Source organism: Scyliorhinus canicula, chromosome 18 (genome assembly GCF_902713615.1).
Source record: "Scyliorhinus canicula chromosome 18, sScyCan1.1, whole genome shotgun sequence".
NCBI lineage: Eukaryota > Metazoa > Chordata > Chondrichthyes > Carcharhiniformes > Scyliorhinidae > Scyliorhinus > Scyliorhinus canicula.
This window is the reverse complement of record NC_052163.1, coordinates 128,004,421-128,023,009: the sequence shown is the minus strand read 5'-3', so window position 1 is coordinate 128,023,009 and position 18,589 is coordinate 128,004,421.

Below are 18,589 nucleotides of genomic sequence, written 5' to 3'. Positions count from 1 at the left end.
TTAAACCCCATTTCTATACAATTATCGGGAGCCACCCCATATCCAGCAGCCTCCTGACATTCAGCCGCCTCCCCAGCAGGTACTCACACTGGCACCGATTAGTACTCCTTCTGAAAAACGCGAACTGGTGGAAGGGCTCCTGTAGGGAGCTGAGGAGATGAGTAACCAACATTGTTCACAGGCAGCGGGCCTGGGGCGCTGGCTTGCCATCCCAGTGCTCGGCAGGGGTGAGGGACCCTCATCAAAGGGCCACCACAGGAAGGGAACGATGGGGGGCATCGTAGGAGAAACTGCTCGCGACATCACCATGACAACCCCTGGATCGTTTACCCATTACGGAGGCAAACCTTGTCTCTGCCCGTCTGTCCCAATGACCACCCATGTCCCATATCGACTGCCGAGGCCTCTGGCCATGCTATCGCTATCGCTAATAGAGAATTGGCTGTCATGGTTAAGTAAGCACTTCACACAACCCAAGTGGATTCCAGTGGGTGGGCGGGCCCTGTAGCATATGGGTTTCATTGCCCAGCATCCCAATCACAGCTTGATGCCTGCTCACTGCGGGAGGCAATATCACACATGCAGCAGCCAACATTCGGACACCCAGGGGATGGGACACAGGCCTGAAATGCGGCCTCATTCCATCGAGCGGTGGAACTCTGGGGAGCTGGTGGCCACCATCGCCACTCCATGGGACGGGCCAGGGTTGGCACCCAGCACCCCCTTCTCCCGGTCAGTGCCCATAGGACCCTGGGGTTCACCATGGGACGAAGGGGCAGCTAGTTCAAGCCTGGCTGCCACTTCATCATCTGGCTCTGCCAGCCCTGGCGGTTCCCCATGGTCCGCACGCCCTCGGCAATACTCCTCAGTCACAGGTGGGCATTGCCGAGGCACTGCAGAGCCCACCTGTGACTAGGACAAATTCCGCAGCTCCTTGGCCATGCCCATCTGAGAGCGGGACATGTCACCCAGAACCTCATCAAGGTCAGCCTGGTACTGGGTCACATCCCCCAGCGAGTCAGACATTCTGCCGAGACCCACAGCCATGGCCGTCACCAACAAGGTGCGTCGCCTTGGACACCTTCACTAATGGTTCTGACATCGTGCACCAGGCTCCCCACTGTGGTTGCCACCTGAGCAGTGTTGGCCTCAGTGCCACGCATTGTCAGTGCCATCTCCGGTGCTGGTAGCCTCTGGAACTCCACCATGCGGCCATGGATCTGCTGGAGAGACGTTGACATCCCCCTCTGAATGTCCCGGCTGCTCCCTATCGCCTCCATCAACACCGGGTAATCCTGTACCACAGGCTCATCATCAGGCTGGGACCCAGCTGGGTCCTGGGACCCAGCAGCCCTCCAATTGCTGTCTCACCTGGGGGTTCCTGCCCCACCTGATATGCATCATCAGCAGTGTGGCGCTCACCAGATTGTGCCCCAGAAGCCTGTCCACTAACATGTCCCACCTAGGTGGGTGTATCTGCGCTGGTGGAGGGTGGGGGGGGGGGGGGTGACAGCTGTGCCGTGACTATAACGGTTCCATCCTCAGAGCTCTCCTCAGAGGTGTTCTCCCCGGAGTCAGGAGAGGGGGCCGCCCGGGATGGGCCGGCGAGGTCGGCTAGAGGACCTGCAGGAGAATGGAGAGGTGGTCAGTGGGAGGGATGGGTCAGTCAGTAAGGCAATACCTCACCTTTGACAGTTCCTCCGGGTTGGGCCCGGTGGTTCCTCACCTCTGCGGCGTCCGCCAGCCTCCGCGTGGTAACCGCTCTGTCCTCGGCTGCACCGGTCACCCCCAGGGCCCACTCCTCGAAGGAGGTGAGGATTCTTAAGTCCCGATCACCACCAGTCTGGCCTCTCTCCCAATGCTTATGGGAGAGCTTTTCCTGAAGAGACACAGAGGGGGCATCGTAAGCCACATGCATGGTTCACAGTGGTGGGGTGGGGGGGGTGGGAGGGGGGTGAATGAAGGTTTGTGATGGTTAAAGGGGGAGGAAGGGATTGGGGTTGCTCCCTTGGGAGGGTGGGGGCTTTGGTATCTACTCACTCGTGCTGCCCGGTGTAGGTGTTGACCTTTTTCTTGCACTGGAGGCCAGTTCTCCTGGTCACTCTCCCCGAGCTGACAGCACAGCCACCTTGCCCCAGGCAGCACTGGCTGCCTTATCGCTCACCCTCCGGGACCCCCGGGGGAACAGGACATCCCTCCTGGCCTCCACCGCGTCCAGGAGCCTCCCCGGGTCATCATCCCCGAATCTTGGGGCCGGTCTCCTGGGTGCCATTGCTGCCAGCTGGCTGGGGTTGGCTGGGGTTGGCTGGGGCTGGCTGGGGTTGGCTGGGGCTGGCTGGGGCTGGCTGGGGCTGGCTGGGGTTGGCTGGGGCTGGCTGGGGCTGGCTGGGGCTGGCTGGGGCTGGCTGGGGCTGGCTGGGGTTGGCTGGGGCTGGCTGGGGTTGGCTGGGGCTGGCTGGGGCTGGCTGGGGTTGGCTAGGGCTGGCTGGGGTTGGCTGGGGCTGGCTGAGCGAGTGCAGCTTAAATGCTGCTCGGCCTTGTTAGCGGGGGGCTGGCGAGCGCGGTCCCGGCGAATCAGCCGGAGAGCCTTCATTTAAGTCGAGAAGCCCGTGAGACCTATGGGACTCTTCCAATTGGCTGTGGACCTGCTGGAGTGTCATCACCTCCTGAATGTCCTGGCCATACCCCAACATCATCAACTCCGGGTAACCCTACACCAGAGGCCCAGCATCTGACTGGGGTTGGTGTTAACTCACTTGTTCTGCCCGGTGTAGGTCATTTATCCTCTTCCTGCACGGGAGGCCAGTGGTCCTGGTCACATTTCCCCAGCTGACAGCTGCCGCCACCTTGCCCCAGGTGGCACTGGTTGCCCTGTCGCTCACCCTCCGGGACCCCCGGGGGAACAGGACATTCCTCCTGGCCTCCACCGCATTTAGGAGCCTCCCCAGGTCCACGTCTTCAAATCTTGGGGCTGGCCTGCTCGGCGTCATGGCTGCGAGCTGACTGGGGTTGGTTGTGCAAGCGCAGTTTAAGTGCTGCTTGACCGTGGCAGCCGGGGGCTGGCGAGCGCGGTCCTGGCGAATCAGCTGGCGAGCCTTGATTTACAGCATGCTCGTTAAGTGGACCAATTAACGCTGAACAGCGTTGCCAACCTCGCAGGGCCGAGCGCCAGGAATCCCGCGGCAGTTACCGCTCACTACCACACTTAGAAACCTTCGTCATTTTTTGGGTGAATCATGCCCAGAGTTAATGTTTTGAGTCCATGCACCCCTTCTACAGACCTGAGACGGGATTGAAAGGTGATGAATTATGAATGGAAGGGTTGGGGTGGAGAATGTCAGGAATAGGTTGGAGCTGAGGAGAAATTGACAAAGTTGTCATGGACATAAAACAAAAGGAGTGTTAATGTTGCCATTCAGGACTGGCATGTGTTCACAGTGGCACACTGGTAAGCTGGCAGACTGTTTGAAAAGGAGAACAAAGGACACTGCTCAGCGGAAACAAAACTACAAAACAATGAATGGGTGGTCCTGCGGGGCAGGGTGGGGTTATTTTGGGGCAAATCAAGGGAAGCGAAAAACAAAACATACAAAGGGGGACCGGGATGGGGGGGAAAGTTGACATGTCCAAAGTTGTTGAACTCAATGTTGAGTCCGGAAGGCTGTCATGTGCCGAATCAGAAGATGAGGGGCAAGATCTTCCAACTGTTCACAGCTGTGCGATTTTCCGGACCCGCCGACGATGCACCCCAGCCATGGATTTCCTGCAGCATGGGGTGGATTCAATGGGAAATCCATTGACAGCAGCGACACCAGAAGATCCCACCGCAGAGAACGGCCAGGGAGGCCAGAGTATTCGCCCGCGGTTCTGTTCTTGCAGTTTGCGTTGGGCTTCACTGGAACAATGCAGCAGCCGAGGACAGGCACGCGGGCATGAGAGCACGGTGCTGAGTGAAATGGCCACCAGCAGGAAAGTTGGGGTCGTGCGTGAGGCGGAGCAAAGGTGTTCTGCAAAGTGGTTGCCCCAGTCTGCGGTAGTCTCCCCGATGTAGAGGAGACCACATTGACAGCAGCCAATACAGTGGACCAGATCGACGGAAGTGCAAATGAAATGTTGCTTCAACCGGAAACGAGTTTTTGGGCTCCATATTTTTATTTTTATAACCCATTTCCGCTTGAGGCCCAGCTTATGTTCCTTCCCCCCTCATCCCGGAGAGGAGGAGAACCGCACGTGCGAACCTATCTGAACCTGCATGAGTTTCCAAATTAGAGTCATTCACACGGGCAGCTTGTGGGCCAGTTTGCAATTTCCATCTGAGAATGGGTGGTCCTCGCATTTCCAAAAAAGGTTTGAAGAGGCTAAGTGGCAATTTTAAATGCCCACATCTTCCGTCGTTCTGTAGCTCAGTCATTGGACGGGATTTTCCGCATGTTTCGTGGTAGCCGGGGCAACCCCTCATTCGCTGACAGCGGGATCTACTGGTCCTGTCCTTGTCAATGGGGTTTCCAGTTGAATGCTTCGCTCGCCGCTGGGTAAACCTGGGCATGTGCGGCCATAAAATTCCAGCCAATGTGAATGTTTAAAGCAGAGGTGGGTAGATTTCTGATTAACAATAATGTAAAGGGTTGTGGGGACAGTGGGTGTAAAAGGCATTGAAGTGTCCAATCAACCATGATCGATCTGAATGGTGGGACAGGATTGACAGGTTGAATGGCCCTCTCCTGTTTCTATGTTCCTAACACAGGGACATCTGCTGGGAGCATTATGATGCACAATTAACATAACATTTTAACATTACCGTCTATTCCAAGGATGCGTCAATAAATGTTGCCAAGCACCAAGGAGATTCAGGGTCATGGGTCAGCTGGCATCATACCCCTGCAAAAGTCAGCATTTTTGGGCGGGGGGGGGGGGGGGGGCAGGAAAAGAACAGCACTTCAGCTCTTAAAGGGTAATATGCTGTGGCATGATGTGAATTAAACAAAATAAAAATCAAATGAGCTATTTACTGATGCACGAGTCATTAGTCTCCTGCCCTAGGTTTTAATTACAGGGTGTAGTACTTGCTTTATCAGCTGGGCCCTGGACCATTGCCACGGAATGTAAAACAAACTGAGTCATAAGCCTTCATTTTACTATCACAACCTACTGACTAGCATTGGAACGAAAAACAATCTGCATTGGAGATAGGCTAATTGAAGACTGGGGTTGTTCCTGCCGCCCTTCAAAGTGATAGGGAAGCAATTAACTTTGATCTTTCCGATACCAAACTGACCCCTTCCACAAGCAGCAGGAGATACACAAACCCGGGTTTACGGAAACATCTCCATGTTTAATTATGTAGCATTTCCTGACAGCTATTGCTCGGTAGACAATAGAACAGGATCAGTAAGAACAAATGACTGTTCTTAACCATAACTAGATGATTGACACGTTATGCGGTTGAACAAAGAACAAAGAAAATTACAGCACAGGAACAGGCCCTTCGGCCCTCCCAGCCTGCGCCGATCCAGATCCTTTATCTAAACCTGTTGTCTATTTTCCAAGGTCTACTTCTCTCTGTTCCCCACCCGTTCATATATCTGTCCAGATGCAAAGAAGATTGAGCATTTTTTCCCCTGAAGAAAAATTACTACTTTTGACAATACAGACAAACTTAAGACTCAATTCAATAAATTACGATTTTAAAAAATGCCTCTGCTTTTTCGGTTTGGACCTCGGAATGACCCTTAGCTCCAGCTAACTGAAGGTTAGTTACACAAGTTTTTCTCTATTCTGCAGTTGACGGCACAGCAGATTGACAATGGGCAGCATACGTTGAAAAGGATGCTGCATCCATAGCTACTTTCAATCTTTGTGTTCTCCACTGCTTCTCTTCAAAGATACAAACCTCCTGAAGCCTATGTGCGCCTGATTCAATGTCTGTTGATAAAGAGCTATTTTTGGTTGGGTTGAGAAAAAAACAACTTGAGTTTGGAGTTTGAGTTCAGCCTGTCCATCTGGAGCACTCCAATGCATTGAAAACTCAAACAAAGACCTGAGACTCTGAACTTGAATGACTGAGGGATGTAAAAAAAATAGGTGAAAGCACAGTTTTACACTTAACTTTGTTCATGTTGACTTTCCCATGTTAGTGGAGAAAAATAAAGTCTGCTCCGGTATTTGAACGCAGCTTGATTGCGACCTTATTCAGTCCTACAACTGAGAGATAGATTTGCAACCTAGCACCATGCTAAGTTCTAAGTTTAATGTCACTTCCACGGTGTTACTGCAGATATTCTGCATTGAAAACTGCGTAAGCATTAAAAATGTATTTAATGTGCTCTTGCAGTGTGGCAAAAATACATAATTGCGTAGTGGCAGTTTTCAAACAGATGGGGATTAAGCTGATTTAAATTCTATCTCCTCTTCAACTTATGCTGTCCATCTGCAATGCATAGAGTTTGAGATTTCATGAGAATCTCTCCAACTTTACAATTCTTCATTCACAGTAAAACATTCAAACTGAGCGAGGCTGGCTGCCAGTTACAAAATTGGATGTGGCAAGGGTGCTGCTCCCACTAAACAAATGTACCAGCTGTGCAAGAGTGTCCAATTCTCTATTTTTGCAAACTGCACCCAATGAGGGCAGGAAGGAAGATTCCCATACGCAGATCAGCTGTCATGTGACTGGACTGTCACCTGGGTGGGGAGAGGTGTCTCTTGATTCTGCACCCACCCAGAGTTTTAAAGTCACCATTTTCTACACTAGGTGATTCTTCCCGTCTGTCAGCCCCCTTCATGGTGGCCACCTCACCTCCTTTTTATTATTCCTGCGGCATTGTCGCCCTAGGCACAGCCCTAGTTTATCTAAGGCAGGATTTAACGGAAATGAAACAGTCCCATGTTGAGCCCCGCTGCGGCCGTCCTTAGTCCCATTTCCTGCACTAATGAGCTCCACTCACCAGTGCAGGAAGAGATCGGGGTGACATTTCAAAAGGAGGCCCAATCCGGAGACCCCCTCACTGTGGCCTCCTGATCTCTCAACTCACCTATAAGGGGGGTGTCAAAGAGTCCCCAGCCTCATTAAGGCAGGGCATACCCAGACCCGATCCCCAGCATAGGCAATGTGCCACCCAGTCACCTTAACACTGCCAGCCTGGCACCCTGACAGTGCCCCTGCCATGATACCCAGGTGGCACTGCCAAGGTACCAATCTGGCACCTCCCAGGTGGCATCAGGGGTGCCAGGTACCACCCTACCCAGGGCTTGACCAACCAGGGGCCCCTGACTGCCTGGGAGACCCCGAAGTGCCTGTATGGCTGGTCCACATTTGTGGAGACCAGTGCTAACCAACACCCGCTCAGGGTCTCAGAGATGCAGGGGCTAGATCCCGTTCCTTGGGTAACTCCGGCGAGTGCATATTCAACTGAGCCTGACTACACACTTGGACATGCACTTTCAGGTCCCGCCCATTGTGAGCGGGATCCAAATGACGACGTCTCGTGAGATTCCGTTGGAATCTGTATCACATTCCAAGTCAGATTCCGCCCATAATCACACCTTGTAATTTTACCTTGGAATTCAGAACTGGTAAGTGTATCCTTCCTTCCCAAGGTGTGGCTCCCAGTTCTGCTCCCAGTATTCCAGGTGTGGTCTAATCAGCTGAAACCTGCAACCTATCCCTTATATTCTAGTTCACGAGAGAATAAGGCCAGAATTCCAGTCGCCTTTTAGATTGAATTCTGAAGCTGTTCATGAGATTACAATGATCCAGCTACTTAGAATCATAGAATGTCTACAGTGCAGAAGGAGGCCATTCGGCCCATGAGGTCTGCTCCAACCCCCTGTAAAAAGCACCTTACCTAGGCTCAACCCCACCCCCCACCACCCCCCCCCCCCCACCCCCACCCACCCACCCCCACCCCCACCCCCCACCCCCCCCCACCACCCCCCCCCCCCCCACCCCCCCCCCCCCCCCCCCCACCCCCCCCCCCCCCCACCCCCCCCCCCCCCCCCCCACCCCCACCCCCCCCCCCCCCCACACCCCCCCCCCCCCCCCCCCCCACCCCCACCCCCACCCCCCCCACCCCCACCCCCCCCCCCCCACCACCCCCCACCACCCCACCCCACCCCCATCCCTGTAACCCCACGTCGGGCTAATCCACCTAACCTGCACATTTTTGGATTGTGGGAGGAAAACGGAGCACCCGGAGGAAACCCACGCAGATACGGGGGAGAACGTACAAACTCACCGCAGAAAGTGACCCGAGGTCGGAATCGAACCCGGGTCCCTGGAGCTGAGAGGCAGCAGTGGTAACCATAGTGCCGCTGTGCTACCCCAAGTCTCTTTGGGGCTGTCACTGTTCTCGCTCCTCAACTTTTTTTTAAAACATTTTTTTTATAAATTATTTTTTCCAATTAAGGGGCAATTTAGTGTGGCCAATCTACCCACCCTGCACATCTTTGGGTTGTGGGGGTGAAACCCACGCAGACACGGGGAGAATGTGCAAACTCCACACGGACAATGACCCAGGGCTGGGATTCGAACCCGGGTCCTCAGCACCGTAGGCAGCAATGCTAACCACTGTGCCATCGTGCTGCCCTCGCTCCTCAATTTTAATAAAATATTAAACATAATAAAATAATGTTCCTGTCTTTATCCTTTTCAATCCCTGGGTTTGACATGAGGAAATACTGAAGACTGTTCCTTTGTGAAATGTACTGTGACCAACAGGACCATGGGTGCAACAAAGCCAATAAATGTTATTGTAAAAAGTGAGGATTCAGTCTTTGTCATTCAATTCATGCAGCACAATTGGATATAGCCAACGCCCACGCAAACACGGGGAGAATGTGCAAACTCCACACGGACAGTGACCCAGAGCCGGGATCGAACCTGGGACCTCAGCGCCGTGAGGCGGTTGTGCTAACCACTAGGCCACCATGCTGCCCCCGCTTCCTCACAGCTTGTTAGCTGTAACTTGTTCTGCAAGTGAAATTCACAAAATTGTAGGCAATGTTTGCTGAATTTATCAAAGCTTTCAGCTTTTGCAGAGACCAAAAATGCCAGTGTGGATAAATACTCACTGCCCCCAAAAACTATATTCACTGCCAATCCTAAAGACAGAAACCTTGCTTAGTTTTCAGGGTAAAGCCACCAGGCCATTCCTGTTAAGCTGATATGCGCCCATTGGTGCATGATGGTCAGAGGTGATCCCATCAGGTGTGAAGTTTACTGTGTGTTCCTATTTGAAAAGAATTAGAGTTGGAGTCACCAACAGCAGTGTCGGAGTGAACTCGCAGTAGCTTACATAACAACATTTCCCCCCCCCCCCCCCCCCCAATGTCCTGGACAATATTAATTTCTGAATCATAGCTGTTTGTGGGACCTTATTATTTACTAATGTGTCTGCTGCATTTGAGTTCCAAAGCTAACAATTCAAAAAGGAATTCAAGGTTCTTCGAATGTTAAAGATGCTATATAAATGCAAGTTCTTCCCCCCCATCCCCCTTCACGACAGGCATGGGTGTTCCATGTCCGACTACATTACAGGTTAATGTGAATTGCAACTCTTAAAATACACCCTGGCTCCTGATTGAACAAGCGACACTGGTAATAAGATGGTATCTGTAAAAGGCAAACACAGCTTGAGCACTCACTGAGCCATTTTGCAAGAATTGCAAGAGACATTTGAACAAAGACACGCAGCAGAAATCAATACGCTGCAAGGTCAAGGAGCTTTCGCGTTACCGGCATCTAAAAGTGGTGAAAGACCAAACGTTGCAAACTCAGGAGGTTTAGCCGGAGACATGCACAGTCATTCCATCATTAGCCAAACCGCACGTGACACCCATTAATGTTAGTTAGCACCCCACTGATACAGCCGAAATTGAGAACATTTATACAGCCTTGCGCTGACTTTCCGTTTTCTTTCATTTTACTTAAATATTTTGAGACGGGAAATATTAGTTTTTTCCCAATCTTATGGGATTGCAGAGCTGCTTCCGTGAGAACTGGGGTATGAAAGTGAATTTAAATCAGGTTCGGGGTGGCAAGGTGACGCAGTGGTTAGCACTGCTGCCTCACGGCGCCGAGGTCCCAGGTTCGAATCCCGGCCCCGGGTCACTGGCCGTGTGGAGCTTACACATTCTCCCCGTGTCCGTGTAGGTCTCACCTCCACAACCCAAAGGTGTGCAGGGTAGGTGGATTGGCCACGCTAAATTGCCTCTCAACTGGGACAAAAAAATGATTGGGTACTCTAAATTTGTTTAACAAACCGAAAATAAAAAATTGAAATCAGGTTCGCTTCCAAATGATTAATTCAAATGAATAAGCGCGTTATTGAAGGTGAAAATATTTGTTAAACAGTAGACTGAGAAAGGCTTACATTGCTCATTGGGCAGAGTAATCGCTTTTAACTCCCCGCCCCACCTAGTGGCGAGAGCTGGGACACCAGTTTGGGAGACTTCTTTTCCTTCAGGTTTAGCTAAGCGGCACGTCCAAGCAGGCAATTTCATTGGTTCCCTGTGCGGCGTGAGGAGAATGAGAGCTTAGTTTAGGTTGGTTAATGGGCAGTGAATGGAGAGTCAGGATATTAGCGTATTTCCGGGTTGGCAGGCTGTGAACTCGAAGTGTACCACAAGGTTCAGTCCTTGAGCATCAGCTATTTACAATCTATTTCAACAACCTAGCTGACGGCCGGAGTGTAACGTAGCCAAATTTGCTGAGGATAGTAAATTTAGTGGGAACATGGGCCGGGATTCTCCCCTACCCGGCGGGGTGGGGGTCCCGGCGGGACGGAGTGGCGTAAACCACTCCGGCATCGGGCCTCCCCAAAGGTGGGGAATTCTCTGCACCTTTAGGGGCTAGGCCCGCGGCGGAGTGGCTGCCGCTCCGCCGGCCGACGCGAACGGCCTTTGGCGCCTTCCCAGCCGGGGCCAAAAGGTCTTCGCCGGCCGGCGGAAGTCCGCGCATGCGCCGGTGCGTCAGCAGCTGCTGACGTCTTACCAGCGCATGTGCAGCGGAGGGGGTCTCTTCTGCCCCCTGCCACGGTGAAGGCCATGGCGGGACGGAAGAAAAAGAGTGCCCCCACGGCGCAGGCCCGCCCGCCAGGACACTGGGGGGCACCCCCCGGGGTCAGATCGCCCCGCGGCCCCCCCCAGGACCCCGGCGCCCACCTGCGCCGCCAATCCCGCCTGCACCAGATGTGCTTTGATTCCCGCCGGCCTGAACGGCCCGTCAGCGGCGGGACTTTGGCCCATCGCAGGCCGGAGAATCGCCACGGGGGGCCCGCCGACCAGCGCTGCGCGATTCCCACCCTCGCCGATTCCCGGGGGGTCGGAGAATTCCGCCCGAGCAGTGAGGAAGACATCAAATTGATGGGTGGGCAAGAACGTGGTTGGTACGATTTTACCTACTTTGGTAGAGAAAATATAAAATATTTTTTTTGAAGTGGTTAGAAAATGGGGAATATTTGTGTTCAGAGGACCTTTGTCCTTGCAAATAAACCACAGCAAGTTAACATGTAGGTACGTATAAGATGGTATGTTGGGCAAGGTTCTCCAGCCTCCCAGTCGTGTGTTTCTTGGCAGCGGGAGGTGGCGTGCCGTTCACTGGCGGCTGGATTCTCTGCCAGCACCGCCGTGAATGGGATTCCCCATTGAAGCCACCCCACCCCACAGCTAAGAGAAAACTTGCTACAATTAGTCAGGGCATTGGGGAGGCCACACCCGGAGCATTGTCTGCCGTTCTGGTTTCCTTGCCTAAGAAAGACATAATTCCCCGAGAGGGAGTACCACCAAGTTTCACTCGACCCCTTCCAGGGGTGAGGAGATCGTCCTGTGACAAGGGATTGGGTAGAACTGTCATGTATTTCCTGGACTTTAGAAGAATAAGAGATGATCCAATTGAAATATGCCAAATGTTTAAGGGGCTTGACAGGGCAGAGATGCTGAGAAAATGTTTCACCTCACTGGGATATCTAGAGTAACCTTCCTTCCCGAATTTATCCCTCCCTGTTCCCACCTTCCAGCACATTCAAATTGGCCCCATGACATTCCTGCGTCGAACAGGTCCCAGTCTCAGAACATGGCTGACTTTTTCGAACTGGATTGAGGAGAAGTTTCTTCACTCAAAGTGAATGTCTGAAGTTCTTTCACCCCGAGAGATGGAGCAGCTCGGTAGTTGGGTATATTCAAGGCAGCGATTGATAAATTAAGGAATATGAGGATGGTGTTGGAAGGTGAAGTTGTGGTAATGATCAGCTGCAATCTTATTGAATGTCTGCTCGGGTCCCCGAATTCTTACATTCTTATATAGCTGTTAAAATCAATAGAAACTTTGAGCTAACACTCCGAGATGAGTGAGGTACTTCCTTTACCGCATTCCTGACCAAGGGTTCACAATAAGCTCATTCCGAGCTCAGCAGTAAGATCTCCTTTCTGCTCTCTCTATCTTTCAGCCCAGCTCAGATAGTAGCGTCCTTCCCTCTAAGTTCAGAAGATTTAGAGGGCAAGCTCCACTTTCCGGGATTTCAGCATCTTGCCATTATGCCACTGTAAGTGAAAGTAATTGCTGTAATATTGAGGCTCTGCCTTTTGGGTGGTGCATCATGTGAAAGCCCCTCCAGCCTCTTCAGCTCAATGTAAAAATCACCTGACTCTCTTTGTGGAGAAGAACACAGGAGTTTGTCCGGTGTCCTGGTCAACATTCATCCCTCAATCAGCAACTGGTCATTCAGGACAGCTGTGGGATCTTGCTGTCTGCAAACCGTTGCCGATTTTATACACATAACAGCAGTGATTGCATTTCAAAAGTAATTTGTTTGTCATAAAGGGCGGAATATTCTACACCCCCTCCCCCCCCCCCCCCCCGCATCTCGACTGTTCCGCCATCGGGGATCCCACCATGGGGCTTGGGGCGGGGGGGTCGCCTTCAGAGGGAAAAGGAGTTCCTGCTGGTGGGAAGGGCCGCCAGTGTCCGCTCAATGTATTTTGGGATCTCCATAGACACTATAACGCATCATTAAGAATGTAAGTTCTCTTTCTCTAGCTGTTTTTCTACCAAATTGTGGCTTCACGAGAGATAACAGAATAAAAATGCAAAGTGTCGGCATGGACACAATGGGCTGAGTGACCTCTTCTGTGGTGAATGATAACAAACCCAGAAAAACCTCCTGTGTTGTGTTGATTATTTTACTAACAATGGGCAATCAGACAATAGCTTCCTACCATTTGATTGGCAAAATTAATGTGCCTGTTTGCAATGATGTTTTCCACATTTTCAGGCATGTGCGCTACAAATGTCATTTCTACAAATTGTTCATGGGATGTGGGTGTCCCTGGCTGGGCCAGCATTTATTGCCCTTGAACTGAGTGTCTTGCTCAGCCATTTCAGAGTCAACCATATTGCTGTGGTTCTGGAGTCACATGTAGACAGATTTCTTTCCCTGAAGGACGTTAGTGAACCAGATGGGTATTTACGACAATCGTGGTCGTCACTAGAGTTTTAGTTCCAAATTTGTATTGAGTTCAAATTCCACCGTCTGCCATGGTGGGATTTGAACCAGCTTCCTCAGAGCATTATCCCAGGTTTCAGATTACCAGTCCAGTGACGATACCACTACTTACTGCCTCGCCTAAATATGGCTATCTTGAGCTTTTCCCATCCTCATCACCGTTTCGAAGACTCACTGCCTCTTTAATGTAACCTTTTACGCACACCTGAACATTTTAAAAATAAATTTAGTGTACCCAATTCATTTTTTCCAATTAAGGGGCAATTTAGCATGGCCAACCTACCTACTCTGCACATCTTTGGGTCGTGGGGGTGAAACCCACACAGAGACGGGGAGAATGTGCAAACTCCACACGGACAGTGACCCAGAGCCGGGATCGAACCTGGGACCTCAGCGCCGTGAGGCAGCCGGGCTAACCCACTGCACCGTGCTTCCCTCCACACTTAAACATTATAACATCAAAGATTATACTGTGCCTTATCTGACATTTTTATGGTGGACATCAAGCTAATTTCCTCTCTTCCATTCCACGAACCACTTTTGAATGGCGACACTAAATTTCATTTGTTCCTTTCTGTAACTGGGAACCTTCTGACAAATATCCTAGCCAGAAACTGTAGGAAGTGTGCTCTTGCACCAGAACTGGGATAGATTAGTACTTCCAGATGCTCTTTAACATTGCCAGCTTGTGGTAATATTGAGCATTTCTAGACCTTTCTCCATTCACTTGTGAAGGCCCTTCAAAAAGAATGATTTGCTGGGACGTGGGCATCGCTGACCAGACTGGCAACGCTGGACGTGGGCATCGCTGACCAGACTGGCAACGCTGGACGTGGGCATCGCTGGCCAGACTGGCAATGCTGGACGTGGGCATCGCTGGCCAGACTGGCAATGCTGGACGTGGGCATCGCTGACCAGACTGGCAACGCTGGCCAGACTGGCAATGCTGGACGTGGGCATCGCTGACCAGACTGGCAACGCTGGACGTGGGCATCGTTGGCCAGACTGGCAATGCTGGACGTGGGCATCGCTGACCAGACTGGCAACGCTGGACGTGGGCATCGCTGACCAGACTGGCAACGCTGGACGTGGGCATCGTTGGCCAGACTGGCAACGCTGGACGTGGGCATCGCTGACCAGACTGGCAACGCTGGACGTGGGCATCGTTGGCCAGACTGGCAACGCTGGGACGTGGGCATCGCTGGCCAGACTGGCAACGCTGGACGTGGGCATCGCTGGCCAGACTGGCAACGCTGGACGTGGGCATCGCTGGCCAGACTGGCAACGCTGGACGTGGGCATCGCTGGCCAGACTGGCAACGCTGGACGTGGGCATCGCTGGTCAGACTGGCAATGCTGGACGTGGGCATCGCTGGCAACTGCTCTTGAGAAGGTGGTGCAGAGCCGCCTTCTTGAACAGCTGCAGTCCATGTGGTGTAGGTGCACCCACAGTGGCGTTAGGGAGGGAGTTCCAGAATTTTGACCGAGCGACAGTGAAGGAACGGCGATGCAGTTCCAGATCATGATGGTGTGTGGCCTGGAGGGAAAACTGCAGGTGGTGGTGTTCCCATGTATCTGCTGCCTTGTCCTTCTAGTTGGTAGAGGTTTGGAATGTGCTGTTTAAGGAGCCTTGGTGAGTTGTTGCATCGTCAATGCATGATTTTGAATTAGGATAACAGAAGTAATATCAAGCCAGTCAGAATTACTTGCTGGTTTTGTCTTGATATTATCTCATTTATGTCTGGAAATTATACTTTGTAGGCAGCTGGATGGTGCAGCAAGTCAATCAGTGATCTTTCGTTCTTCATGTGTTTGGCAGTCTTGGGAGCGTTCTTGGGGCACATGGGCCTATAACATAAAACCACTTTGTTGGCATTAATTGCCAATAGATTTGAGGCCCAAAGTCATTGGTGTTGAATCTGTAGTTGGGGCGGAGGAGGGAGTGGGGTGTTCTCCAAGCTGACAACCTGACCTGAGTGTGCTTCATTTTGACAAGGGATAAAATACTCCAGTCCCTCTCACTTGGAAGCGGCGGCGGGCGGAGGGGGTGGGATGAGAGAAAGAGAGATGCAGAGGAAACAACCAGTTTGTTGGTCTCTATTGGAAGAATTAACCAGTGAATTTATGCTTCTGCTAAATTAGTTGGAAAAGGAAGTTGGTTTGGAATTGTGTTCAGTGCTGCAGCATGGGAAGCATGATTATAATTTCTATACAGCCAGCTCGCCCAAACAGCACAGAGATAATGGGCAGATCGTCTATTTTTAATGATGTTGATTGAGGAATGAAGATTGTCCAGGACATCGGGTAACTCTCTTGCTCTTCCTAGATGGCATGGGACTTTAGGGGAGATGATGGTGTCAAGGTTCTATCCCTGGGGTTATAATCCAGAGGCCCAGGCTCATGCCTCGGGGGATGCGGGCCCAAATCCCACCTCGGCAGCTGGTGGAATTTAAATAGAATTAATAAAACCCGGAATTGAAGGATATTCTCAGTAATGGTAATCATGAAACCATTGTCAATTTGAGCAAAAACCCATCTGGTTCACTAATGTCCTTTAGCGAAGGAAATCTGCCGTCCTTACCCGGTCTGACCTAAAAGTGACTCCAGACCCACAGCAATGTGGTTGACACTCAACTACCTTCTGAAATGGCTGAGTGTGACACTCAGTTCAAGGGCAGTTAGCAATGGGTAAGAAATTCTGCCCAGCGAAACACCCACATCTCATGAAAGAATAAAGAAAGATCCAGCTGAGCATGCAGGCCTGGCCATGGAATAACATCTGGACAACCATAAAAAATGTGCATTAACATAGCAGCTTTAACCTGAGAAAATGTCTCAAAGCCCTTCCCAGAGGCACTGGAAACCATCCATGACACCAAACTCCAACAAGAGATATTTGGGCAGACGACCAAAACTTTAATTGGTCAGAGAGATGGATTTTCAGGAGCATTTCAGGACATGAGAGGGGCAGAGGTTCTGGGAGGAAATTCAAGAGCAGAAGACCTGGGTCGATTGAAAGCAGGACCACCGATGGTGGTCAAGAGGTCAGAATTGGGGCAGCACGGTGGCGCAGTGGGTTAGCCCTGCTGCCTCACGGCGCCAAGGTCCCAGGTTCGATCCCGGCTCTGGGTCACTGTGGAGTTTGCACATTCTCCCCGTGTTTGCGTGGGTTTCGCCCCCACAACCCAAAGACGTGCAGGGTAGGTGAATTGGCCATGCTAAATTTCCCCTCAATTGGATAAAAATGAATTGGGTACTCTAAATTTATTTTTAAAAAAGAAAGAAAAAAAAAAAAGAGGTCAGAATTAGGTGAGCGCAGATTTCCTAGAGGTTTGTAATGCTGGTGGAGATCTCACCTGAAAGATGGGGGGACTGCACTGAAGCGTCGGCCAATAGATCAATATTCTGAAACCTCTGGCATGTGGCTCAAACCCACAATCTTCTGACTCAGAGGCAAAAGTACTGCCAACCGAGCAAAGGCAGACACATTGGATTTTTGCTGTGCATTGAGCTTTCATGCTGTAATATTCATTCACGTGCTGTATTCTTATGGCCTTAGCTTGTTTCAGTATAATGTGCTGTATCATCAGTAGCACAGCTCCCGTGAATGGGAAAAATGACTACACATCCAGATGCATTATTACATGGATTTCCTTTCCGCCTTTATTTTTTCTCGCTCGCTGGTTCCAGTAGCAATAATAAAGGCGACAGCTGTGACCGTGAAGATTAAACATACAGAGGAGGAGATGATGCAAATGAAATTTTGAACAAATACAAGGGGTGAGTCACGTTTTTTTTTGTTGCCTGTTTTGTTGGCTGGGGAGAAAAGCAACGATAGATATGGCAGAGGAGAGCAGAGAGGAAATGATTATCGAGAGCCATTGATAGAAAAAGCACTGGGATACAGAATGAGAGTGAAAAGGAAATTATAACACAAATTGTTTGGTAGTGTCGGTGTACGATGAACATCGGCCTGATTGTGTCTGACGGATCCAGATTAAGAAACAAACGGTTTTAATCATCAACTAAGAGCTAATTCCAGAAATTATTTTCTAAGGTTGCGACCTTTCTGAATTCTTTACAAGTCAACTGTATTCTAACCTGTTCTGAGTTCTGGTAAGCCGAAGGGACAGACAAATGGGCCAAACAACAGGTATGTGGATTGGGGGCGTGTAGAATTCAGCAAAGGAGGAACAAAATATTGATTAAAAAAGGGGAAAATAGAGTACGAGAGTAAGATTACGGGGAACCTACAGACTGACTGCAAAAGTTTCTCTGGGTACGTGAAGAGAAAAAGATTGGTGAAGACAAATGTAGGACCTTTACAGTCAGAAACAGGGTTGTGTATAATGGGGGACAAAGAAATGGCTGAGCAACTAAACACATACTTTGGTTCTGTCTTCACAAATGGGGACACTAATCAGAATGTTGGGGAATGCGGGGTTTAGTGAAAGGGAGGAACTGAAGGAGATCAATATGAGTAGAGAAATGGTGTTGGGGAAATTGATGCGATTGAATGCTGATCAAGCCCCAGGGCCTGATAATCTACATCCCAGAGTACTTAAGGAAGTTACTCTAGAAATAGTGGATGCATTGGTGGTCATCTTCCAGGATTCTGTAGACTTTGGAACAGTTCCTGCAGATTGAAGGGTAGATAATGTAATTCCACTATTTAAAAAAAAAGGGGGGGGGGGGGGGTAAAGAGAAAACATAATTATCGACCAGTAAGTCTGGTATTGGTAGTGGGGAAAATTCTAGAATCCATTATCAAAGATTTTATAGCAGAGCACTTAGAAAACAGTGGCAGGATCGGACAGAGTCAGCATGGATTCATGAAGGGGAAATCATGCTTGGCAAATATTCTGGAATTCTTTGAGGATGTAACTAATACAGTTGATGAGGGGTTTTCGACAACGTCCCATATGAGGAATTAGCATGTTAAATTAAAATGCATGGGACTGGGGTAGTGTATTGAGATGGATAGAAAATGGGTTGGCAGACAGGAAACAGATCATAGGAATTAGTGGGTCTTTTTCCAAATGACAGGCAGTGACTAGTGGGGTACCGCAGGGATCGGTGCTGGCACCCCAG